The sequence below is a fragment of the Mchenga conophoros genome, linkage group LG9 (assembly GCF_057382185.1).
Source record: "Mchenga conophoros isolate Kocher_MC1m ecotype Shallow Benthic linkage group LG9, M_conophoros_male_GT1.1, whole genome shotgun sequence".
NCBI lineage: Eukaryota > Metazoa > Chordata > Actinopteri > Cichliformes > Cichlidae > Mchenga > Mchenga conophoros.
The window spans coordinates 5,138,608-5,164,533 of NC_140534.1; the positions used below are offsets into that span (position 1 = coordinate 5,138,608).

A 25,926-nucleotide genomic window follows, 5' to 3' on the forward strand; every position below is an offset into this window, starting at 1 on the left:
ACAATGGCATTAACCATTTGTTAGTCCTGACGTGAAACCTCCAGCAAGAGTTTCCATTTTAGCTTTAAAAAAGAAACATGATCTGAGTACCAACAGACTTTTTGACTAACAAATTTATATATTGTACTTAAGTAACTTGAACTTGAAATTCAATTCAATTCCATTTTATTTAAATCACAGCAACAGTCACCTCAATATGCATAAAACTCATGAGAAAAGTGTTGTAAGGAATCGGAAAGGCTTCCAGTACCAAGAATGCTGCCCAATAGCTACAAATTCTGCAACAAGCAGAGGTGGAAAGTGAAAAAGTACAAATACTTTGTACTTAACTCAAGTTTTCAGGTATCTTAACTTTTTTTGAGTATTTATGTTTCTGACAACTCTTTACTTTTAGTCTTAACATTTTTAAACTAATATTTGTACTTTCTACTTCTTACATTTTCTAAAAGGATTTTTTTACTTTTGGTTCAAGGGTATCATTTTTAGCGTTTGTGTTGTTTGTGTAGGAGTGATGGGGGTTTTTTTAAGTGGCAGGTAATTTCAAATTCAACATTTCTATCAACTCAACAACATCAGCAAACACGCAAACTATTTGTTTGTACAGTTTGTCGCACAGTGTGTTGCTAGCTAAATGTCCAGATGTTGTATTTCACAGAGAGAGAAAAGAGTGTGAGAAAGATGTAGGAAGACAGACAAGACAGGAGAGGAAGAAGAGACATTTAAAAGGAAGAACTGCTCAGAGGGGCTTGATGAACTGCAAATTTAAAGCTTACATGCGATGTCATTTGTATGATGTGTTTTGCTATTTTTCATTTTGTGAAGGGTCCTGCAAAATAAATCAAGTATATTAACTTTGTGTTATTCAAATGTTGTATGAAAATACTGGGTACGTATGTGCAAGATAAGCAGGTTAGTTTGCATTAATGTAGTGAATTCACAGTAAAGCACTGTGTTGGACTGATGCACAGTGCTCATGGTCAGGTTTAGGTTACATCAAGTGTAGTAGAGTTGAAATGAAAACTGATCATGCTTAGCTAACTTCACTGAAGTGTCAGTGTCGAGGAACGTAAGCCATGACAGCCGTGACGCTGCTGAGAATTTGTTGAATTTAGTTGTGTAATTCCACAACGAGCAGCAGGTCCACTGATCACGCAAAACTCATATTAGAAATGATTGTGAGTTGTGATTCTTTTTTCCTGTGCTGAGCCATTACACAGATCTTTGGTTTCCCCCTCCTGCTGAATCCCACTGTAACCCTTGACTTAACTTCTTTTAATGTTTAGGTGTGGAGATAAAGTCACCATCGACAATGTAGGCAAGAGAAAATAGTTATTTTCAATTATTTTTCACTGCTTGTGTCAAGTGTGAGTCGATCTAAGTCTGTTCATTAAAACTAGAATTTAGATTTGAATGACTTTTGTATTTTATGTACTGATATTATTTAGACGTTATATTAATGTAGCACAAGGTTCAGTTACCTATGTGCAAAGTTTTTTAGTAGAACTGTCCTTCAAGGAGCTGTTTTTTACTTTCTTACTTTAAGTACATTTCAGAGCCAGTACTTTTTCACTTTTACTACAGTAAAAAAGTTCAAGTACTTCAACTTTTACTGGAGTATTTTTTAACCCAGGTATCTGTAAAGAAAGTCTGTACTTTTATAATAATGGGTTGGATTTATATAGCGCTTTTCAAGGCACTCAAAGCGCTTTACAATACCACTATTCATTCACTCTCACATTCACACACTGGTGGAGGCAGCTACAGTTGTAGCCACAGCTGCCCTGGGGCAGACTGACAGAAGCGAGGCTGCCATATCGCGCCATCGGCCCTTCTGGCCAACACCAGTAGGCAAGTAGGGTAAAGTGTCTTGCCCAAGGACACAACAACCAGGACAGAGAGCCCGGGGATCGAACCGGCAACCTTCCGGTTACAGATGCGATTCCCAACCCCCTGAGCCACGGTCGCCCCAAGCATTAAGCAGTCACAATCAGCCATCATACAGCTGTTATGAAGAGACAAATTGGATTTAGAGACTAAAGCCATCTTTTGCACCAGGATCTGAGTATTTTAACACTGCCCGAAGAGTTCACTCCAGGAGCTGCAATTTCTAACACAGCGAGGGGTTCCTTTTCCAATGTCACAGCCAACATATAAAACTGCCCCTGAAAAATAAAACGAATATAAACTAATAAAAGTGAACTTATATCTCTGCACACAATTGTGAAACATGCCCTTTAGAATCTATAATGCATCTGCTTGGACAATATTCTGTTTTTCTTTTATCTGTAATTGTTTTCTTTAGCAAATCCAGTACATCAGCCAGCTCAATCTATATTTACAGGAAGAGATTTAAACGGGGTCTGCCAGGCATTCAATTCATGCCTTCAATTCCCAGTCATCCTCACAGATTTGATAGGTGTCTCTGGCAGGCTCAGACTAGAATTTTGAACTTCTCCTGAGAGCCAGTCTCAAAATTGCTTTCTGTTTATGACATCCTTCATGCAGACCTGTGAAGATGAATCAAAGTATGAATGAGCTAAATGATATGGGCAGCTTTTTTTGATTGATACTGATCTTTAGTCCACAAGCTGTCTCCAAGTGTTTAAAAAGATTAACTTACCATTTGGGTTTTTAACTGTTTTCATTGCGAGTGTACATTTCCTAATAACATAACATGTGTAAAATGACTTAACTCCTCAGCAGATATTTTATCATCATTCATGCTGTAGTGTGTTTACCACTGTTCCCTGAATAATGATATAATGAAATATGGCAAGACTCAGAAGAGCCAGAAACTCGGATGTTCTCATGAATAAAATGAGAAGAGATACACATCTGCAAGTAGTTGGAGGCAAAGCAAGACAAGCCCTTACTGCTACTTCTGTCAAAAACAACAAGGATAATTACTGTTGCAAAGAATAACTAATTATCTTCTATTCAGGACCCAACCTGTTTCCTCTCATTTTACCATTCCTTTGAAAATGAGGTCTCTTATGTCTTAAAATAACCTGAACCTGAGAACTAAGCTCTATCTCTCCTTCTAACTTGGACTCCAGCTGTGCTGCTGAAAGGATCAGCATAGTGTTTTAAAATAATGCTCAGTCACTGGCTGTGCGTGTGAGTACTCCACCTTCTCCTTTCACTTCATCTCAAACCAAACCTTTGCTGAACTGTTATGCAGAGGTGTTTTATGCATTTCTGTGCCACACTGAAACCAAGAATAACTGTCCAGTGGAAACGACGTTATTGATCTGAAGGAGAGCTAAAATGAATGATATGAAGTGGGTTTGCTGCTTCAGACTATGAATCTTCATTAAAAGAATTGATTATATGTGTAAAAGGTGGAGGAAAAATGTCTTGCGTATAAGATGTTGGACTGCTGAAATTGACCTGAACTACTTAATCCTACCCATCCATTTGCTTGGGTTAAATGTTAATCTATAGGTTATTTATTACAGGGTGGCTGGAGCCTATCCTATTGGAAGAGGTGGGTTGCTGCGTGGAAAGGTCATCACATGGATAACAGAGAGACAAAGTTCCCAAACTTAAGTTGACAAATCTAAATTCAAATGAAGTAACGTGCAGTCACCATCGCTTATGATCCTAACCCTAACTCTAATCCCTTGCAATCAGAATATAAAAATGTTGTATTGGTGTAACCCCTATGGACATGGTTACTAGTATTTTCTTGTTTTTACCTGGTATTATTATTTCCGACACCCCTTGAACACACTTTGATTTTCAGTAGTTCAGTGAATGCAACAAAAGCACGTTGCTGCATTAAGCTAGGCAAAACGGAGCAAGACACCCGAGAGCAATTAACAAGCTACACAGTGAGTCTTTCGGTATAAAATAAGTATTATAAAGTATTTTCAACAGTCTCTAACTTAAAGTTATGTACTTTTCAGAGGCCTTTATGTGTTTTACTCTCGACCAAAACCAGGCAGAGCGTGTAATTGTTTCTTGGGAATTCCGGTGAGTTACTAGAGATGATAAGTTAGCAGGAAAACTTATGCTAATTTTACATGTGGTAAACACTGCAACAGTGCGAATTCTGTATTGTCTAAAAAAAGCTAAAACCAGTCGGAGTACTTGAATTGTGTGTGAAATGGAATGTCGTATTTTATTTTATTGTCTATTTGATTGGGCATCTTCACAAATGCGCAAAACTAATGCAGGATGCACTTTTCTTTTAGCCATAAATGTTGTCCAGTGCCTTTTCTGCACTTTGTCATTTCAGTTATAGGTTAATACATGTAAATAAGTTATTTAAAACTAGTTACGTTACAAACATTTCATGATGTGATTACATATGCCTTAAAAAGGGGTATATAAATACAATTGATTGTAATGCTGTAAAGCAATACAAATGGAATTCATAGAGACAGAACAATGTTAAAACAACAGTGTACTTGATTTTGAAAACTTTATGAGATTTCATTTTATTTAGAAAAACTGTTAAGAACTATTTTGTTTATTGCTCTGTACTGTATGTGCAGACTGGTTTTTTGTGATCCTGGATCTGAAGTGGTTCTGGATACGGATGGCGAGCCAGACCCTGTGAAAACTCTTGGCGAATCCAAAAGCAGTGTGGCCAGCTGTTCTGGATGCAGGAGTAGAGCTACAGTCTGAATTACTTTGAATCGCAGGATTTCAGATAAGCAAGAGCAAAAACTGCTTACTTGATACGGATTGTTTCTCTGGTCATCAAGAGTCAGGTCTAAAGAGACTACTTATTTTATTTTATTTTGTTGTTATTTTCAAAAGAGCGCTCTTCTCTGTTGATCTTCTGTTAATTTTCTATGCTGTTTACATTGGGTTATTGCACCACTGTAACATTGTAATAAATCTGCCGGCTGTTCAACACTCAATTCTCTCAAATTTATTTTACTCCTCTCGAATCTAGTCTATAAGTTTAACCCTACTATACTAAGCAGGTGTTACATTGTTCTCCCACGTCTTGGCATTAAAATCATTCTGACACACATCAAAAAGTATGTGCTTTAAAAAAAAGTCAATTATGCCTCTCACAACAAGAGAACATTAGGATAAGATTTGTGTTGTACGTGTGGTGACTTACACCTCACCGCTGTTATTTTCCGACATCCGCTGAACATTTTAGGGAAACACTGGTCAATTAAAAAAAGTTACTAATACGTTAAAGTATTTATTTATGGGAAAACAACACTTTCCCTGTCATGTGGAATTTTCAACTATTTCAATTCGATTCAGTTTTATTTATACAGCACCAAATCACAACAACTGTTGCCTCAAGGCGCTTTATATTATAAGGTAAGAACCCTAGAATAAAACAGAGAATACAGAAAAAAATCTCAGCACTTCAAGTTCAATTCAATTCAATTTTATTTATACAGTGCCAAATCACAACAAAAGTCGCCTCAAGGCACTTTATATTGTACAGTATACTCTATAATAACAGATACAGAGAAAAACCCAACAATCATATGACCCCCTATGAGCAAGCACCTTGGCGACAGTAGGAAGGAAAAACTCCCTTTTAACAGGAAGAAACCTCCACCAGAACCAGGCTCAAGGAGGGCCGGGGCCATCTGCTGCGACCGGTTGGGCATATCACATATAAATGTTAAAGCAGAAAAACCCCGTTCACCTGCAGGTTTGTAAGTTTAGTTACTGATAGTAAAGTGAGTTATACAGAGGTGTATGGAAACATTGTATAGAACCGTTTATAGTACAATTGAGTACTGAGTTGTTGAAATTTAGCAGAAAATAAAAAAATAATAATAGGTGGGGGCAGTTGCACTGGACAGATCCAGACCAGAATCTGGATGGGCGTCTGGCCTGTGTTGGGTCACATCGGGGGCCGCAGGTATGTTGTGGGCAGAGATGGGCGCCTTACTGTAATCCGATTACTTTTTTCAAGTAACGAGTAAAGTAAGGGATTAGTATTGCAAAAACGGTAATTAGATTACTGTTACTTTCCCGTAGGAACACGGCGTTACTAAAACCGTGATTTTTTGCGAGAATGTCTCATGACGGTGACGTAAGCGAGTGCGACGTTTGTGACAACAGCTGTGTGCAGATCAACAATGGATAACATATCGAGTGCAGGAGAGAGTATGAGCGTGCAGCGTTTAAAGCGTGGAAGTACTGACCTTACCTTGAGTTTGATTCCGTAAAAAGTGACAAAAACATTAGTGTCCGTTGTGTGTGGAAAGAAAACTTCTTTTTACAGCGAAAAAAAACCCCTAAACTTCCAAGCAAGCACCGAGTAGCTACCACGTAATGGGAAATTCACAGAGAAACTCGCGGATTCTTCTATGGGCAGAAATCTGTGCCATCAGAAACTGAATTTGAATAAGTTCAATTTGAATTTGAATTGCTCCGATTGAATCTGAATTGTAACTTGAATAAATGCTTTTGAAAACTGAATTTGAATTAGTCTAATTTGAAATTGAATTTATGGTTTGAAAATGATCATCACTAAATTGAAATTGAATTTATATTTTGAAAATGAATTGATTTGCTTTGAAACTGCATTTTATCCTTTAAAAATTCAGCTCTCGAATAATTTCAGTTTCACTTCTCACCATTCAGTTTCAGTTCTACAATTCAATTTCAGTTCCAAAATTCAGTTTTTTGGAACTTACATCCGGTTCCGGTTCAAGCGCAGATTAATAGAACTACGTTTTACTAGCGGACCGAAAGTGTTACCGACGGGAATCTACAGCGTCTTGAGCTGAATTAAGACTTCAGAAGTCATTCGTCATGTCGAATGACCAGCGGATAAACTCTCAGGTTGGTAATAAATGTATTACATGTATAAGAACAAGCGTCATGTTAACAAAAGATAGCCGTAAGGTAACTGTTATGCTTATTGTAGCTGCTAGCTAAAAACGCTAATTTAGCGTAGTTTGCCCTGAATTCAGCTTTGACAAACAAATATGATCGGCTGTTTCTAGTAGAATTCCAAAGTTGTCATCTTGGACCCTCTCAGAGTGCCCCTCTGTATGCTTGCAGAGACCCCTACAGTAGGGAAACATGCAAAACGGTGTCCAAACCTTTGTGTTTTAGCTTTATTTATGTCTTACACAGCATCCCAACTCTTTAGCTAACTTAATAACTTTAGCTAAAGTGAATAGTTAGTCTAATTCATTAGTGCAGCATTACTGGATCACCTCTGTTTGAAGTGATATAATATGATATACAACTATCACTGAAACAGCAAACTTTGTAAATAAGCAAACAACACTTCTCATTCTCTAAACGTTTGGCCACAGCTGTAGATTACACTATCAGTGCTTGTTCACTCTTGACAATAATTACATTTCTAAATTTACTTTGTGCATTTACAGGTAAACAATATCTAATATTTTATCTAAATGACTGCTTTGTCTTTGAAAAGGGTGAAGAGCCTGAGGCCGGTGACAGTCCAGTTCTACTCTAAGTACATCCTTACTGTGGCTCACAGGACAAGGCCACATTCCTGTCCTGCCAGAAGAGAAGACAAACTTCAGAGTCTTCATGCAGTTCAACCACACCTGTCATATTCCATATGACAGGGGTCTCAAACTCCAGTCCTCAAGGGTGGACTGGAGTCATGCAACTTTTCCATGCCCTCGAGGACTGGAGTTTGAGACCCCTGCCGTATGGTGTTCATGCTGTTTTCTACCCCACAGTTACAGCATGTCTGACTGCCTGTTCAGCATATGCAAAAATATATGAGTTTAAGCATGTGATGACTAAGGCCTTCCATTATGGTGTTTGTCATCACATGTCACAGACATCTGGATGATCATTTGGAATAAACTAAAAACTTGTTACTTCATCTTTTATCTTTATTATTATTATTATTGTTGTTCTTATTTTACACTTTTCATGGTTAGGCATTAGGTTTATTTGTAGTAGTCCTTTCCAACGTCTTTCCCTCTTCCATGTTACTGTGTCAGCTTGTCAGCATCTATTTGGGTTTGGAAGTGGAACAGAAAGTCAGGAAATCCAAAGTGCCATTAAAACCAGAAGAGGTTCTTATATTTCAGAAGAAGGGATTAATTCAAAAGAAATGACCTCAATGCCATATTTTATTTAGGAACACTAGAGAGCACTTTGCAAAATAACACATTCTTATAATTTCACCCTCAGATGAGCCAAGCTATGACTGTCAGGGAATGTGATGTAGGTACAGAGCATATGAGAGTGGTTAAGTTAATGTCTCTTGTCTAGATGAAGGCACAATAGGGATCAATGGCAAGGCGTAGAGATTCAGTATCTTCAGTCTTCAGTGGACACTCCATTTCTGGCACAAAACACCTGTAAAAGATGGTCGATTTAGGAGGTGACCCGACAACTTCAGCCTGTCAAACATAGTAATGGAGCAGCATGTTTAAAAAATATATCTAATTAAGCATGCACTCAGTACCCTAAGAATTATTATGGTAGTTAAACACAGTGATAGTTGTATATCATATTATATCACTTCAAACAGAGATGATCCAGTAATGCTGCACTAATGAATTAGACTAACTATTCACTTTAGCTAAAGTTATTAAGTTAGCTAAAGAGTTGGGATGCTGTGTAAGACATAAATAAAGCTAAAACACAAAGGTTTGGACACCGTTTTGCATGTTTCCCTACTGTAGGGGTCTCTGCAAGCATACAGAGGGGCACTCTGAGAGGGTACAAGATGACAACTTTGGAATTCTACTAGAAACAGTCGATCATATTTGTTGTCAAAGCTGAATTCAGGGCAAACTACGCTAAATTAGCGTTTTTAGCTAGCAGCTACAATAAGCATAACAGTTACCTTACGGCTATCTTTTGTTAACATGACGCTTGTTCTTATACATGTAATACATTTATTACCAACCTGAGAGTTTATCCGCTGGTCATTCGACATGACGAATGACTTCTGAAGTCTTAATTCAGCTCAAGACGCTGTAGATTCCCGTCGGTAACACTTTCGGTCCGCTAGTAAAACGTAGTTCTATTAATCTGCGCTTGAACCGGAACCGGATGTAAGTTCCAAAAAACTGAATTTTGGAACTGAAATTGAATTGTAGAACTGAAACTGAATGGTGAGAAGTGAAACTGAAATTATTCGAGAGCTGAATTTTTAAAGGATAAAATGCAGTTTCAAAGCAAATCAATTCATTTTCAAAATATAAATTCAATTTCAATTTAGTGATGATCATTTTCAAACCATAAATTCAATTTCAAATTAGACTAATTCAAATTCAGTTTTCAAAAGCATTTATTCAAGTTACAATTCAGATTCAATCTGAGCAATTCAAATTCAAATTGAACTTATTCAAATTCAGTTTCTGATGGCACAGATTTCTGCCCATATTCTTCCACTGACTGCTGCGTCACACCTGCACCAGGGTAAACCTCCGCTTGTCCCACTCCTGCTTTACAGGTGAAAATAGAGAAAAAGGTCCGCTGAGTCTTTGACTTTATTTATTTTCTGCATCTATTTGAAAGAGTGAGTGTTAACACAAAAAATATATATATTTTATGTGCTGGAATGTGCAGAAAATAGGTTTAAATATTAAACAAATTTCTTCCAGTCAGTGAATGTTGCATATAAGTTCATTTTTGCTTGATGCATAAAGTTAAAAGATTAAAACTGATAAAACAAGTTTTAAAAAGGGACTTTTCCATTTGATTACATTTTGTATGATGGATTATGTAGAAAAAGTAGAATTAGGCTGAAATTAGGCTGAAAGATCTATCACTTTATCACCTGTTCAGGTTGTAAATCGTGTTTTTAAAAAGTAACTAAATAACTAAGTAATTAATTACTTTTGAAAATAAGTAATCAGTAAAGTAACGGGATTACTTTTTGGGGGAAGTAATCAGTAATTAGTTACTGATGACTTTTTTCAAGTAACTTGACCAACACTGGTTGTGGGTGCACTGGTAACATAAATCAATGCAATCAATGCCTGTTGTTGTTTCTGTTTGTTTCTTTGTTGCCTTGTTCAGTTGCTGTCAATTTTCCATTTGGTTAAAGTTTGGTGTGCCATAATTTCCCATGTTGTCTACAGTATGGGACATCACAACTTACTGGCAGCTGGAGGCCAGTAAGTTACTATAAAAAAGTTTTTACAATAATTTCACTGTAAATGAAAATCAGAGAAATATTAGAGATATTAATAAAATTACAGTACTGTAAAAATCATTTACAATATCTCAACTACAATGTCAGTATTTCTCTTATTCATTATTTTATACACACACACACACACACACACACACACACATTCACACCACTCATCTTTGATCAGAATCAGAATCGTGTTTATTGGCCAAGTATATGTGCAGACACATACAGGGAATTTGGTTCCGGTAGATGGTGGCTCTCAAGCACAGCAATGTAAATCTCACACACACACACACACACACACACACACACACACGTCTATATATACACATTACACATACATACACAAAGCTGTGTAAACCAACTATAAATAACGAATCTAAACTATACATAAAATACAGAAATGAATGAGGTGGAATGAATACTACAAAATGTACATAAGGTGCAGTTGCAGTCTGGCAGTGGGAGCAGTGTGACAGGTCAACTATTAAGAAGGGAGATGGCGAGGGGAAAGAAACTGTTCCTGTGTCGGGTGGTCCTGGTCTGCAGGCTTCTGTACCGTCTGCCAGAGGGCAGCAGATCAAAAAGTCTGTGTCCAGGGTTTGAGGGGTCTGCGATGATTTTCCCTGCCCATTTCCTGGTTCTTGAGAGGTACAGATCCTGGATGGAGGGCAGGGGGGCGCCGATGATCCTTTCTGCTGCCCGTACAGTCCGCTGCAGTCTGCTCCTGTCCTGTTTAGTGGCTGCTCCATACCAGACTGTGATGGAGGAGCACAGGACAGACTCAATGACCGCAGTGTAGAACTGGATCAGCAGCTCCTGTGGAAGACTGTACTTCCCCAGTTGTCTCAGGAAGTACATTCTCTGCTGGGTCTTTTTGAGGATGGAGTTGATGTTGGTCTCCCACTTCAGGTCCTGGGAGATGGTTGTACCCAGGAACTTGAAGATCTTCACAGTCGACACAGGGCTGTCTGATATGGTGAGGGGGAGCAGAGTTGAGGGATGTCTCCTGAAGTCCACTGTCATCTCTACAGTCTTAAGAGTGTTCAGCTCCAGATTGTGCTGACTGCACCAGAGTACCAGCCGCTCAACTTCCTGCCGGTATGCAGACTCATCACCATCTTGAATGAGGCCAATGACAGTGGTGTCATCTGCAAACTTTAGGAGTCCTATTTATGCAGCTAGAGTTATGCATTATTTTCAACTTAAACAATAAAATACATCATTGTTTTAAATCGTAGGAACATATTATAGAAAAAACAAACACTTTGGTGTGAGTGACATAATCCAAATCAGAATATAAGTCTACCCTCAAATAGGACAAGTGGCAGTTTCATGGTCCCTCAGTCTTCCTGATGCGACTTTTCATTTTGTGTTTGTCTCCCTGGTTTTGCGTCCCGCCTCTTTTCTCCCATATCCCAGTTTGAGTGCATGCATGTGTGTGTTTAGTGTGCTGGTTTTGATGCATTGGCAGGATGCAGCCCAAATTCCCAGCTTCTGGTTTCCGCATATGTGTCAAAAATCACACGACTGCCTCTGATGACCTTGTTATAACGGCTTCTTGGCTGGATCATTACACTGCAGCAGTTAGTGTTTCCTAGTTCCTCACCATTGTGAATGTTTTCCCCTCACCTGAGAAACAGTTTCTTACTTGCTTTTCCTGTGCTCAGATTTACCAGAAAACACTGGGATTTGAAATTGTTTGGATTCTGTGAAGAGGCTGAAGGGAGACTGATGTTCATTTAGATATTAAAAGTTCACTGTGATTAAATGCACTGAACTCTGACCTCGATCCTGTAATTGAGTCCCGCTTGTTCATACAACCTTGACAGACAGGATACAACACAATGTGATATCGTGACTTGGCATATAAATTGCAAGCTACTATTAATTTTTTAAAGAACATTTTGCATTCATGACAACATATCCATTTTGTGTTTTTCATGTGGTTTAATGCCGTTTGTCTCCATAGACTTTTCACTGTATAAACAACACAGTATATTGAAATAAGCCCTGAGAAGGAATGGGCAAAAATGAAATCCCTCCAAGCAGAAATGGAGAAAGATGAAAAAGCCAGAACAGCCACATCAGCGAGCAGGTACAGATGAATGAAAAGCCCTTCAGTCCCTGCAGCTTGCTGAAAAGAACAGCAAGGTAAGGAGTTTGCAGGAGCTTAGCTGGCGCTATTATATGGAGAAACTCTAAATTGGCAATACTGAAAAGATTAACATTACATATTACTAGCCAAATGATTAGGCTGCATCCTTCATTTATTTGGAAAAGTGTACAGAGGTTTTCATCAAGGCACAGAAGTATATGGCTAACGAGAGGTAGAGTTAGCATGAAAAGAAAAACCAATAACTAAAATTCACTGACAAGGTCCTGAAACTTACCCTGGATCCAGATGAAACCATGGTGTCCTTTGATGTAGTCTCTCTCTTCACTTGCATACCCACCACGGAGGCAGTGGAAACTGTCAGAAAACGACTACAAGAAGACAGCTCCTTGGAGGACAGGACCAACTTCACACCCGATCAGATTTGCACACTGTAAGACCTCTGCCTCACCACTACATATTTCAAATACAACGAAGGCTTCTACAGACAAAAACATGGCTGTGCCATGGGCTCCCCCGTGTCACCTATTGCAGCCAACCTTTACGTGGAGAATGTGGAAAGGAAGGCTCTTGGCTCTTTCAAAGGAAGACTACCCAGCCACTGGTACAGATATGTAGACGACACCTGGGTCAAAATCAAGACTAGTGATGTTCGATTCATGAATGAATCGTTCAATACTCGAGAATCACTTTACTGACTCGTGAATCATGATTCACAAGTCCAACTGACTCACTGACTCATCCCTGTTTCTGTTAGCAAACTAATTCGCTTAGTAGAAATATATCTAGCTTAGAATTAAAATTGCGGGGGGGAAAAAACAACAGCCAGTTTCTTAACAAAAGCATTTCTGCTCTGAACTGGAAGAAAAAACCCTGAGTAGAAGCTCACATCAAGAAAATAGCTCCACGGTTCACAGTAGCATCGCTCTGCTAACATGCTAACAACACATTTGAGCTACTCACCCCCTCCCTTCCTGTGCTGAATCATAGAGCGAACAAATCACTCACTCACTAACCCCCTTCCCTCCTGTGCTGAATCATAGAGCGAGCGAACGAATCACTCACTCACTCACTCACCCCCTCCCTCCTGGCTCACAGCTTCTTCTTCTCCTTGGTTGGCAACCAATGTTAAGGCGCATTACCGCCCCTGAATCACAGCTCAGTGGACATTTAGATGAGAAAATATATATTTGACACATTTAAGGAAAATACTAATAAAATAAAAATAAACAAAATAAATGTTTATTAAGCAATTTTGATAGGAAATTGCTTAATTTTTGAAATGTTTTTGAATCATTCATCTTAGCAGTGGGATTTACATGAAAAGAGAAACAAATTAAGTTTGAGTGAAAATGTAAATTTTTTGCACTCTCTGGTCAACTGACTCAGTGAATCAAATGACTCAAAAAATTCAATTCACTTTGGTGAGTGACTTATTAAAACGCGATTCAGTAAAAAGAATTAAATTTACCATCACTAATCAAGACACAAGCAGTGGAATCCTTCACTGCGCACATTAACGCTGTGGATAAAAACATCAGGTTCACCAGGGAAGACACAAAGGACAACTGTTTGCCTTTCCTGGACTGCGCTGTGCACATTGAAGACAATGGCAACCTCAACATCGAAGTTTACCGGAAGCCCACACACACGGACCAGTACCTCCTCTTTGACTCCCATCACCCTCTGGAACACAAACATGGAGTAATTAGGACCCTACACCACCGGGCAGAACATGTTCCCTCTAAGCCTGAAGGGAAAAAGAAGGAACACACACATGTAAAGGAAGCACTCAAAACGTGCGGCTATCCTAAATGGGCGTTCTTAAAGTCAGCAAAGAGGCACAGAAAAGAAGATCAGACACCAGCGAGGGAGGATAAGAAGGACAGACGCAACAACATTGTCATCCCCTATGTAGCCGGTGTATCAGAAAAACTCAGGAGGGTTTTCTCCAAGCATGACATCCCGGTGCATTTCAGACTCAGCAACACGCTCAGACAGAAACTGGTTTACCAGAAAGACAAAACTCCAAAACACAAACTTAACAATGTGGTGTATGCTGTACAGTGTAGCGAGGAATGCCCAGACCTCTACATTGGAGAGACCAAACAGCCACTTCACAAGCGCATGGCACGACACAGAAGAGCCACCTCCACAGGACAAGACTCAGCAGTCCATCTGCATCTTAAGGATAAAGGACACTCTTTCGAGGATGCCAATGTTCACATTTTGGACAGAGAGGACAGATGGTTTGAAAGAGGAGTGAAAGAAGCCATCTATGAGGCAGTGGTTTACGACACCAACTGTCTGCCATCTATAATCCAGTTTTGAGTTCCCTCCTCAGACGCCTTAACGCCCACTCACATCCTGGGCCATCTGACCTCAGGAATTCGCATAAGGTGGGGCCAGGTTTCACAATGAACACACCCGAAACTCTGGCTGATTGTGACCTACACCCATTTTCACACCTTGGCTCAGGTGATTAGAGGATCATCAGGGGGTCCTTTTGTCCCTCTGTGGGGGGTCACTCCCACTAGGTTTATATCTGGGACTCTCCACCATTTGACCTTAGAACTGAAGAAGCTTCTCTGATGGGAGGTGAAACGTCTTCAAGTAACTTAAAGAAGTCCAGACGCTTTTCTTTGCAAGCTCCTTAGACTACGATGACCTGGATGACTGAGAACCTTCACAGACAAATAACTAAGATTACAAATTTCAGTTTTTAGTAGCCAGTTTCCTGAATTTAAAGTATATTTACTAATATAATTTGCATCTTTTTATATAAACCCAATGTTATTTGACATTATAACCAGGTTTCAAACTTTCAGTTTCAACCTTATTAGTTCATTCTGCTAGCAGGTACCCTTTCCTCTAAGCCCTTTTTTGACCCAAGATATCTTTTTGAACTCACTCCAAAACATGCATTATGTAATTCTATTAAACAACTTATTATTGCTGTCTGTGTTGAATTACAGGACCACATTTAAATATGTCATTCAATATTCAGGTAGATCGCAATTTATTTTTTGCATTAAAATTTTAAAACGTAAACTCTTTTTGTGTTTGTTCTTAGGGTTAATTAATTGCAATCCAGTGTCTTAAAGTCAAAAGACCTTGCCCTGTACTTCCGAACCCACTGAAAAAGTTAGTTCCACAAATATAACCATATAGACATATTGTCAAGATTTGAAGCATAAAGCAGGACTTGGAAGCAGGATGAAGTAACAAAAACTAGCACTATATTGAGGTCCAATTCAGAAAGTTTCAAAATCCAAAACGACTTTCAGCCAAGAAGTAAGAACACACAGGATAGGGGTAAACAGACAATCTGAGACTGGAATGACATATACAAAGGAGGGTAATTAGGGCAGAGTGGAAAAACATTGGAAACTGCACAGCTGAGCTATGATTTGTTTTATTCTGTGGGAATTAAACAAATCATTGGATTCTAGAGGCGCCGCAGATGCTGTACGTGTTACGGAATGTAAACAGTGTGACAAGCAGTACCAGAACTGGTCCAGTCAGTGCTTTCTCCTTCCATTTTGTCTCTGTGGACTAACTCAAAACTTAAATTCTGCCATGGACTTTTTCCCTTAGCACAGCTGATGGGCTGTCTTGGTGGTGCACAGAGGATGATGGAGCACAGTTTTGAAATCACTAGTAAACTTGGAAAAAGACAGAATGGATGCAGAATGCAATCTCTTAATAAGCAAACAATATGAGAAACTTTTGAGTAATCACTGGGAAATGCCTGAGGCACCTGTTTAAACAAAAGCAACCAAGCAAGCAATGTATATAGAACTTTTAGACACTATAGCTGAAAACAAAGTGCTGTACATTCGACATGACAAAAAACAAAAGATTCATTTCAATCTGAATGTCAAATAAAACCCAAGTAACCAGGCAGATAAATCTGGCAGTCGTTGGCATAACAGTGGAACAATATTCCATGCCTTCTAATGATGGTTCTCAAGGGCTGTAAATATAATGAAAAAAGCAGAGGTCCTAGTGTTGAGCCCTGTGGACCCCAAACTTAAGAGCAGCGGAAAAGGTCTCATACCCTAAAAAGTTAACACTAAAAGTTCTGTCAGAAAGATAAGACCTAAACCAATTCAAAGCAGTACCACAAATGGTGCAAGGTGGTGTACAGTATCAAAAGCAGTTGTTAGGTCAAGGAGGACAAGAACAACAAGATTACCAGAATCACAATTAATAAAGATATCATTAAAAACGTTTAAAAGTGCTGATTCAGGGCTATGAAGGTTTTTAAAACCTGATTGGAAGACTTCCAGGATACCATTCTCATTTAAAAAATCAATCAATTGGGAAAATACAATTTTCTCCAGGATTTTAGACAGAAAGGCAGCTTGGAGATAGGCCTGTAGTTATCCAATACAGTGTGGTCCATGGTGGGTTTCTTAAGCTCGGGTTGTACTACTGCATGCATAAAATTAACAGGGACTACACCAGATATTATACTGGTGTTTATAATAGTAAGAAAAATCCTTCAATATTGGTTTGTCAAGACATCTCTCAGGTCCAGGCCATGCTTAACCTCAATTTTCGCCAGGTTTGGAACCTTCCTCCCAGTTTTCTTTAATTAGGTCCAACGCCCCCCTCGGCCTCCTACCGAACTCAAACGGAAAATGGCGACCTGGGGTACCTCCTGCACTGCAAACAGCAGAGGGTCCATCCAGCGATCTCAATTGCGTTCATCCTCGTGAATGAACTTACGAATCATGGACTTTAAAGTCTTATTCAGCTGCTCCACCAACCCGTCACACTGAGGGTGGTAGACGTTGGTTTGAACAGATTTGACGCCCAATAATTCATACAGCTCTTTTAAACTGTGGCACAATAGGGTATTTGTGAATATCCCCGTGAACACACTTAACCTCCTCACACTCTGCCTCCAACAATGCCCCAGGGCAAACCAGGGTTTAATGAATGAGGGTCTGCGTGCAGCCTGTGTCCACCAAAACCTGGCTTATACCCTCTTAAGACCATACCTATCGTAGGTGTCCCAGCTGCCCGCACTTCCAGCACTCCTGTGCCACCCCCCATGGCTCAGGTGCAGTGGCTGGTTTCACTGGGGCCTGGGGCGGCAGGTCAGTGACAAATGGGTTCGTTAAACACAGCTGTGGTGACCGTTCTGCTGGGACAAGGCCGGGAAGCTCCTCGGTGCAGGTATCGGCTGAGGCCTGCAGAGTGGCTGGCTGTGGCCCTCTCTTCTTTGCTCGCCAGCCGCTGGCAGCAGACCCAACGTGCTTGTCTCTCCAGGCAGCCCCTCCATGTACTGCTCCGTCATGATCAGTGTCAGCATCCACGCCTCCCCATCGCATGGCCCTGGCTGCAGCCATCTTACCAAATCGTTGTGCAGCCTCAAGGCCCATGTGAATGGCCAATCAACCGCTGCCATCTGCCTGCTGAAAAACTGCAGACTGCTGCAGACAATCCAACACAGCCTGGCGCCCGTTGCCAAAGCTCCTTCAGGACACCGGTGGCAGGCTCTGGGCCTCCCCTGACACCAGTGGCAGCAGCGACAGTGCCCAGTCAGCTGTGGGACACCTCTGCTGTAGCCTGGAAAGCCTCCAGGAAAACTTGGGGTTCAACTTTCTCCTCCATCCAGTGATAGCCACCACAAACAGAGGGGAAGGGCGGCAGGGCAGCACCCTTGATCAGCTTCTCCAGCATACAAGTTTGTCACTCAGCCTGGGCCTGGAGCCCGTCCAGCTGTGCTTTTTGCACCACTGTTCCCTGGCAATGCACTGCTGCCACCGCCGCTAGCATTTGTGCCAGCAGGCACAGCGGCTGGGCGGTTGTGGGTCTAACATGACAATCAGGATTTTGGCACCACTGTGGACAGACCCACACAGTGTTCAGTTTGTCTCGTTTATTTATGTTTCTGGGTTGGCACTGACGTGTTCTCTACTTTGTTGCTTTTTCAGTTGACTCCACCACAATTTTCTCCCATCCTGTCTTCACTAAATTTAAAAGGTGATCAGGCACATTTAGGGGTTAAGCATCGACCCAATGTCCTTTCACAAGTGTAAAAATGTTGGGGCATCTAGTAAAGGTTATGGTTCAATCAAGTTATTGCTCAAAACATGATTGAACCATAATCTTTTAACATCCACCATGTTACCAGCAACTTGCTTTTAATGAAGGGCAGGGTTGGGTTTTATATAAGATAAGAAGATGTTAAATAGAAGCAACTAGAAGATATCATCCCTCAAAATGATGTCTCCCTTATTGATGTTGACATTTTTTTTTCTTTTAGAAGCGCTTCCATTAAAACCTATAACATTTAATTAATAACTATCACAACATCACTCTTGAGCCTTTAGGTAAACAGGATGAGGCATGAGTGAGAGCAAAAAGTAGTGTAATTGCACCTTAACACAGAATGAACCCATTTACTCTGAAAGCCACATACACGTGGTCTGAATATCAGGCCATGTGTCTCATTTTTATCTCCTTTCAAAGATGTGAAGAAGGAAAGAGAAATATGCGTGGAAGAAATTGGTGTGTACAACCATGACCTTGTTGACAGTGTGAGCTCTGTTGTATAACTGCCACTTAATCACAAAAGTGGATAGTTGCAAATGATGACTTTATGAAAACAGTTACAGTAAATGAATAGGAATTGATAAATCTGGGTATGTAAGACCAAGATAGTGAGGCATACACACCCCCTGACTCACATTTACAAAATACCCACATTGTATTTACAGGGGGGCTGTAATAGCTGGGGCCTGTCAAGCCTGGGGAATGTGGCATATCCATCGTGTGCTTTGTTTGGGTGAGATCTGTCTGAGGTAATAGTCGTGTGTGTTCCGTCTTTTCCTCTGCACACATCTGTCTGAGGAGGGGCGCCAGTATGATGTATGAAGCTGTTTGCTGAGTGTGAGCTAAGAAGAATGAAGCCCTGCATCACTTAGCATCCCATTGCCAGACGCAGCTCCGCCATTACACCTCCCAGAAGTACCAGGCACACCCTTGCTTGAGTAATTTTGCCATCTGTTGACAATGTTTACACGGTGGGTGATTTGTCATCACAAACAGCAGGGCAAAAATTAACAAGTTTATTTATGATCTGAGCTGCATTTGCACAATGAAAATGCCATTGGTCACGTAAAACAGTCAAATTATCATCACAGTTTTTGGGTGAGATGGCAGCAGAGATTAATCATTTAAGGTCCAGCGTTGGGTAGGTGAGTGTCCAGTACCTGTAATTAATAGCTATGTTCATTCAGAAAATATGACATTGTTGATAGGGTATTCGCTTAAAGAATTGAGATCGTCTTTTGTGTGTGTGTGTGTGTGTGTGTGTGTGTGTGTGTGTGTGTGTCAGAAGTGCAGCATACCCAGAATTAAACTCCTGGAAGCACATTGCTATTTGCACTTTCCTTGAGAATGTAGCTGAGAAAAGGTCAGACAAAAAATTGAAATCTTGGCCTAACATTAGATGTAGCATGAGAGCTGAAGTGTAGAATGATTATAGAAAAACAGTGAAGCTGAAGAGCAGTGAGAAGGAAAAATAGGAAAGAAATTACACACAGTAGCCTGGGCATTTGAAAATCTTTAAAGCACTGGAAAGTGTCTTCTAAGTCATGGGATTGCTCTCAAATGGTAGATTCCTGAAGGGAAAGAATTTCATTTTGTATGTATAACTTTGAAAAGGTCACAAGAAGAACAGACAGGCATGAGAGAACTTGTGAACCATCAAGAGACATGAGGTCTGAAAAGAAGATCAGAAAAAGAAGTCAAGCATGCTGTTTCAAAGCTTTGATATTCACTTTAACACCTAAAGTGCCCAGAGACATTGTTATATGTTATATTCGTTATTATATACTGTGCTTCTGTCTTGGCTTGCGTACTTGTATGCAGTATTTGCCATACGGATAAACATACAGAGAACAAAAAAGGCACAATACCAAGCCTACATGGCTGACCCTAGATGTATTAGTTACAGTTTAGGTGTCATCTGGTCTGATTGGCAAAATAAACCATATTCTTGTCTTGAAGAGAAAGGCGTGAACAAATCAGCTAGAAAGCTTGACAGGTCAGCTATTTGGTGACAGCATGGTTTCCAAATTCCTTCTGCTTTCTGTAACTGAAGGAGGGTGTTTGTTTTCAGTTTATGAGAAAGTGGAGCTCAGTGTTATCTGACCCTGACTAATATGCAAGTTTGCAGTCTGCACACCATCTACAAAGGATTGCTGACTGTTACTCTGTCGCAGGATTTAGCCTGCTTGTCATTACAGTTGTAAAATGTATTTCTGTCACATCGTGAATATCTGCTGGCAGATAAACCCAAGCAAATAGAAGTCAGTTTGATAAAAGGAAAGCACATCTGCCAGTGAGGTTCTGCCTTTCATAAATTGGAATCTTACTAAAAAAGATAAGTCTTCTTTTTTTGTAGCTGGGATAAGCTGTGAAGTGGGCTTTTCATCATTCTTTTTTTTTTTCTAAATCCCTGTCCCTCAAAAAAGAGGGGAACAAGGCTTTGGCATTCCTAAAACTAAAGTTTGCTTTGAGGACTGCAAGAAGTATTAAAATTGTGCTCTACTACTGCCAAATGAAAATTTCTTCTTCTAACAAGTATAATAATCATAAAGACCATGAGTGTTTTTAATTATATGCAAATCTTCCATAGTTGGAAATTTCTAAATTAAAAGATTTATTTTTGTTAAACACAAAAGTGGGAAGTATCCATTCATCCATCCATCCATCTTCTTCCGCTTATGTGGGACTGGGTCGCAGCCTAAGCAGAGAAGCCAGGCCTCCCTCTTCCCAACCACATCCTTCCGCTTGTCTGGTGGAACACTAATGCATTCCCAGGCCCGTCGAAAGATAAAATCTGTTCAGCATGTCCTGGGTCTGCCCCAGGGCCTCTTCCCAGTGGGACATGCTCTGAACACCTCACCCAGGAGGTGCACAGATGGCATCCTTGTCAGATGCCTGAATCACCTCAACTGGCTCCTTTCGATGTGGAGGAGCAGCGGCTCTACTCTCAGGCTGTCCCGGATGGCCGAACTTTTGACGGTAGGGATGTTGATTGACTGATAAATTGAGAGCTTCACTTTTACACTCAGCTCTCTCTTCACCACAATGGACCGGTACAGTGTCCATATCACTGCAGCCGCAGCATCAATCTGTCTGTTGATCTCCCGCTCTCTTCTCCTGTCACTCATGAACAAGACCCCAAGATACTTAAACTCCTCCACTTGGGGCAGGAACTCGTACTTGACCCAGAGGGGGCACTCCACCCTTTTCCAGCTGAGGACCATAGCTTCAGACTTGGCTGCAAACTATGCCAGTCCGAGCTGGAGACCATCACCCGATGAAGCCAACAAAACTAATTTCATCTGTGAAAAGCAGAGATGAGATTCTGAGACCACATAAGTGAAAGCCTTCCGCCACTTGGCTACGCCTAGAAATTATGTCCATAAAAATTACAAACATAATCGGTGGCAAAGGGCAGCCCTGGCAGACTCCATCACCCACCAGAAACAAGTCCGGCTTATTGCCAGCTATGCGGACCAAGCTCTTGCAACAGCTGTATAAGAAGTGAATGGCCCGTAGCAACGGGCCAGAAATCCCAGTCCCGAAGCAACTCCCACAGGACACTCCGAGGGATACTGTTGAGTGCCTTCTCCAAGTCCACAAAACACATCTAGACTGGTTGGGCAAACTCCCATGTACCCTCAAGCATCCTCAACAGGGTAAAGAGGTAGTCCAGTGTTCCACGACAAGGATGAGAACCCCTGATCTCCATGCAACATTGTAGAGGTGTGTCAAACCAAGACAGCCCTAAAACATCCAGAGCCTTCAGGAACTCAGGGCAAAACTTTTCCGCCTCAGGGGCCCTGCCTCCAAGGAGTTGTTTAAATGCCTCCGTGACCTCCCCCTGGAGATAAACGAGTCTTCCCCCTTGTCACCAGACTCTGCTTCCTCCACGGAAGACATTGAGGTCCTCGAAGTATTCCTTCCACCACCCGACAATGTTCTCAGTCGAAGTCAGCAGCATTCCACCTGAGCTATAAACAGTGCAGGTATGCACAGAGCAACGCTTTCCCCTCCTGAGTTGCCAGAATGTCTTTGAGACAGGCCGAAAGTCTTTTTCCATGGCCTCTCCAAACTCCTCCCGCACCTGAGTTTTTGCTTCAGCCAATGTCCAAGCCGTGTTTTGCTTGGCCTGCCGGTACTTATTAGCTGTCTCTGAAGTCCCACAGGCTAACCAAGCCCGATAGGACTCATTTTCAGCCTGGTGGCTCCCTGCACCTCTGGTGTCCACCACTTGGTTTGAGGGTTACCACCACAACAGGCACTGACCATCTTCTGGCTGCAGCTCAGTGCAGTGGCTTCGGCAGTGGAGGTGCTGAACATGGTTCATTCAGACTCAATGTCCTCAGTCTCCTTCAGAATGCTGTTGAAGCTCTGCCAGAGGCGTGCATTGAAGATCTCTGCCAGGCATTCCCAGTTCCCTGCCACCTATGGCCTCATGTCTGGTGATACAATTGTAAAATCGATCATCAACCTGTGGCCTAGGGTGTCCCAGTGCCACATGCACTTATGAGCACCCTTATGTTCAAACACGGTGTTCGTTATGGACAAACTATGGTTTGCACAGAAGTTCAACACCAAGAAAACAACACTCCAGTTCAGATCCCAATCCCGCCCCTACAGGTCTTACTGTTGTTTCCCACATGAGCGTTGAAGTCTCCCAGTAGGAAAACACATTCCCAGTCGGAGTAACGTCAAGCACCCCGCCCAGGGACAAGAAGGCTGGGTACTCAACCATCATTTGGCACATAAGCAAAGACAACAGTCAGGACGCAAAGACGCAGGGAACAAAACCCTCTCTTCCACCTATAGTGGGAAGTAAAAAGGTACATATACTTACTTACTGTACTTGAGTACAATTTTCAGGTGTCCGTCCTTTACTTGAGTAGATTTTTAAACAAATATCTGTACTTTCTTCTCCTTACATTTTCAAAACAGGCTTGTCAGTTTTGGTTTGACATTTTGAGGAGAGGTATTATTTCACATCACTTCAAACATCAAACTGATTTGAGTGGCAGTCCTTTTCATTTATTAATCACCAGGGGATGTCGCATAAAAAGGAGATGACATGTTCCAAAGCCAGAGTTAAAGTTGCCTGTTTGGTTTTTTTTTTGGTTTGTTAGTTTTGCCACAACACTGGAAAGACTACAGGTGTCCATAAGTTGCAGTTGTTGTACTTTGGCATCTAGCTACCAATACAGAAGAGGAGCGAGCATAAAGGGAATAATGGTTTTTAACTGGCAGGTAATTTCAAATGCAGCATTTCTATCAGCGCAACAAACATCAGCGAACACACAAACTGTTTGTGTGCCGTATGTCAGGCAGTGTGTTTCTAGCTAAAGGTGCAAGTTTCAGAGAAGAGGGGGAGAAAAGAAAGAGCTAACTTCACTCAGAGATGGAGAAATATAATAAAGACAGGACAGGAGAGGAAGAAGAGAGGTTGGATTTAAAGGTAAGGACTGCTCAGTAGGATCCGATAAGCTGTAAATGTAAAGTTTAAATGCAAGTAATTGCATTTTAAATCATTGTTTTTAAATCAGATATTGGGTCTGTACATGTGATATTATGTTTATTTACACTCAACAAAAATATAAACGCAACACCTTTGTTACTGCTCCCATTCCCCATGGGATGGACGTAGAGACCTAAAATTCACTCCAGATACACAATATAACCATCCCTCCCAAACAGTGGTCACAAATCAGTCCAAATGTGTGGTAGCGGGCACATCTGCTATATTGAGATAATCCATCCCACCTCACAGGTGTGCCACATCAGGATGCTGATCTGACATCATGAGTAGTGCACAGGTGTACCTCAGACTGCCCACAACAAAAGGCCACCCTGGAATGTGCAGTTTTGTCTCACAGCAAAATGCCACAGATGCCACAAGCAATGAGGGAGCGTGCAATTGGCATGCTGACAGCAGGAATGTCAACCAGATCTGTCGCCCGTGCATTGAATGTTCATTTCTCAACCATAAGCCGTCTCCACAGGCGTTTCAGAGAATATGGCAGCACATCCAACCGGCCTCACAACCGCAGACCTCGTGTAACCACACCAGCCCAGGACCTCCACATCCAGCAGGTTCACCTCCAAGATCGTCTGAGACCAGCCACCCAGACAGCTGCTGGAACAATTGGTTTGCACAACCAAACAATTTCTGCACAAACTGTCAGAAACCGTCTCAGGGACGCTCAACTGCATGCCCGTCGTCCTCATCGGGGTCTTGACCTGACTCCAGCTCGTCGCCGTAACAGACTTGTGTGGGCAAATGCTCACATTCGATGGCGTCTGGCACGTTGGAGAGGTGTGCGCTTCACGGATGAATCATGGTTCACATTGTTCAGGACAGATGGCAGCTGAGAATGTCCCAGTTCTTGCATGGCCAGCATACTCACCGGACATGTCACCCATTGAGCATGTTCGGGATGTGCTTGACCGGCGTATACGACAGCGTGTACCAGTTCCCACGAATATCCAACAACCTCGCACAGCACACATTCTGGAGGTCCTAGTTCATGAATGCAACATGTTTGATTCGGTGCTCCAATATCAGAATGGTCAGTAAGATCATGTTTGAGAATCTGTTTTGAAAAGGTGAATGCAGTGGATGGGCAAGAGCTCTGCACTGAAGTTTAAAAAGGTGGCATGTTCTAGTCCAGTGTTTCTCAACCGCTGTGCCGCAGCACATAGGCGTGCCGTGAGAAATGATCAGGTGTGCCGTGGAAGATTACCGGTTCCACCTGATTAGTACTCCAAACGTGAGTAACGGGCAGAGTAATCACCTTCTCTTCCACTAGAGGGCAGTACAACTAACTGCTCTAATTAAATGGTTTGCCAACTCCTGGTAAAACAAAAGAAGACAAGAAGAAATTACATAATAGTCATGCTGTGAGACCACACAGCGTGTAATAGCAATATATATTTAAAGAGAAAGTAGTCAATCTGACCTGGGTCCTGGAGAAAATTCCGACCCAGATGAAGGCCCTGGCATGAGTATTGGTCAGAAGAAATCAAAAAAGGTATACTGGGGACAAACTGAGCCAGTTCTGCTATACTTTTTATACTTTTTTATTTTTTTTTGGTGGTGTGCTGTGTGATTTTTCTAATGTGAAATATGTGCCATGGCTCCAAAAGGTTGGGAAACACTGTTCTAGATAACACACAAAATCAGGTAAGGAAATTGGTGGAGGTCTTGTGGATGAAATACCCTTGACTACTTTGGAAGAAAATGTTACTACTACTACTGTTACTATTTTGGAAGGAAACACTTCATTCTGGAACAAGTAAAACGACTTGAGAGTACTGAATTCCTGGATGTGGTTGGTTAAAAGTACACAAGATAAATAATGTATTTAAATATATTCTCCATGCATATTCCAAGATCACATTATGGTCTTTTGAACCTATGTTTTAAACTTGAATAAGGGAAACTTCAACTGCTTTGAGCATTCCAGCTGAGCTGATTCTTATGCTGAAACCAACGGAGGCCCACAGCTCCAGAATGAATTTTACAAATCAAAAAACCCACCCGCTCCCACTGATATTGACATGGAATTACTTAAAGCCAACAAATGCAGACATCAGCATTACAAGAGAGCTTGCCAAACTTGGTGAGTCAACTCCCACTTGTATCAGCATGTGTATGGGATGTTAG

The 25,926-nt window shown here is 41.2% G+C and overlaps 1 long non-coding RNA gene across 1 annotated transcript; it reads right to left on the minus strand.

Annotated features, from left to right (window-relative positions):
• Nucleotides 1–8,044: 8,044 nt before the first annotated feature.
• On the minus strand, nt 8,045–9,210 carry LOC146566647 (uncharacterized). The gene is made up of 2 exons (XR_014893739.1): nt 8,846–9,210; nt 8,045–8,289 (listed from the first exon to the last, which is right to left on the minus strand). It is a non-coding gene; the product is annotated as an uncharacterized LOC146566647 (long non-coding RNA).
• Nucleotides 9,211–25,926: the final 16,716 nt, after the last annotated feature.